The sequence below is a fragment of the Schistocerca serialis genome, chromosome 7 (genome assembly GCF_023864345.2).
Source record: "Schistocerca serialis cubense isolate TAMUIC-IGC-003099 chromosome 7, iqSchSeri2.2, whole genome shotgun sequence".
Lineage (NCBI taxonomy): Eukaryota > Metazoa > Arthropoda > Insecta > Orthoptera > Acrididae > Schistocerca > Schistocerca serialis.
The window spans coordinates 490,846,465-490,848,202 of NC_064644.1; the positions used below are offsets into that span (position 1 = coordinate 490,846,465).

At 47.1% G+C, this 1,738-nt stretch overlaps 1 pseudogene; it reads right to left on the minus strand.

Moving 5' to 3' along the window:
* Positions 1-718: 718 nt before the first annotated feature.
* On the minus strand, positions 719-836 carry LOC126413564 (5S ribosomal RNA; annotated as a pseudogene).
* Between the last annotated feature and the right edge of the window lie 902 nt (positions 837-1,738).

A 1,738-nucleotide genomic window follows, 5' to 3' on the forward strand; every position in this document is an offset into this window, starting at 1 on the left:
CGCGGCCGGCTCTCCTCTCCTCCCCCCCCCCCTTTTTCTTACCTTCTCCCTCGTATCCCTACCCTGGTCAGATCCTCCCAGTTTGTTCTTCGTGATCAGCGTGGTACGTCAGTGTTGTGTTCGGTGCTGTTCTACAACGACGTCAAGTGCTATGGTTTTAATCGTGTGCCTGACTTGTACATAGTGCTGCTGTCCGTGATCGTTTTGTGCTATGCCACCAATCGCAACCTTTATGCCCCGGCCGTACTTCGCCTAGTGTTCTTTTAATCCTTACAGTGTGTTTTTTTGTGTAATTTACTTTTTTGGATTTTTATCTCCATTTTTACATTCACCCCCTTCTTGCATGCTCTCTTCCATTATCTTACCCCCTTTTTTTATCTATATACCACCATATTTTTCTCTTTTATGTCGGTTTAAATGTCTTCTGTTATATACTTGATGTCTTATGGCTGAAGAGCAGCGCCTACGCTGCTGCCATCCAGCCCCAGATGGGGAATTGAACTACAGTAAAAAAAAGCACTCCCGTCTTCAGGCCACGAGTGGTCTACCGGGACCATCCGACCGCCGTGTCATCCTCAGTAGAGGATGCGGATAGGAGGGACGTGGGGTCAGCACACCGCTCACCCAGTCGTTATGATGGTATTCTTGACCGAAGCCGCTACTGTTCGGTCGAGTAGCTTCTCAATTGGCATCACGAGGCTGAGTGCACCCCGAAAAATGGCAACAGCGCATGGCGGCCTGGATGGTCACCCATCCAAGTGCCGACCACGCCCAACAGCGCTCAACTTCGGTGATCTCACGGGAACCGGTGTAGCCACTGCGGCAAGGCCGTTGCCGAACTACAATAAAGGAAACAAAAATTCCCTCAAAATTGTGGATCATATTGTTGCACCTTAAAATTTACTCATTTCCTTTCAGACTCAAGAGGTATGGTAGTGTCTAATCGACGCAGAAAGGATGGTAGACAGGAAAGTGTAGCAGTGGGCCACCACGCAGTTTAAAGACGGACTCTCTCGCCATACCTGAGTTTATGCCGAGGGCCGTTTCGTCGGTGGGGGCGACCCACCAGACTGGGGGGTTGACTGGACTGCCGTCCCTCACTGCCTTCTTCATCAGGTCTATGATGCGCGGGGCGTGGCGGGCGTGCAGTGCTGTCACAGTCTAACATAACAGTCGCGACACTCACTGCTGTAAAAGTTGGTGCCGTTTGACAGATGGAGCGACACTAGCGCTCAGAGCGGCAGGTAAGGTGAACGTCAGACGCGTCGTAAGCATAATGTTTGTTTGCATCCATTTCCTACGAAATTTCCGAATTATTAGAGTTAGTTTCTTGCCTCCAAGAGTTTGTGTAGTATCAGAAGGCATATATGTTTCTAAAAATGATTCTAAAATAAGCGCAAGTATGGACAAAAACCATGAATAGAGTGGCAAGCTACAACGCATTCGTGAAGAAACACTTATGACATTGGACAGAATTGCAGCTTACCACGTTGATATCAAAAGAATATAAACACACAGATTCACATGTAAGAAGCACAGACATGTACCTGTACATGCAAAAGCGATGGACAGCTCGTTTATGGTCCTGTAGGCCTACTGTGTTTGTCATTGTCACTTGTTTCCACGACCTTCATCTTTATATTATTCTAAGTGGGACAAGCAACTGACAAATAGTGGGAGAAATATGCTGAAAACATAATGAGCTGATTACATTACATTTCACGAAAAACCAAATATT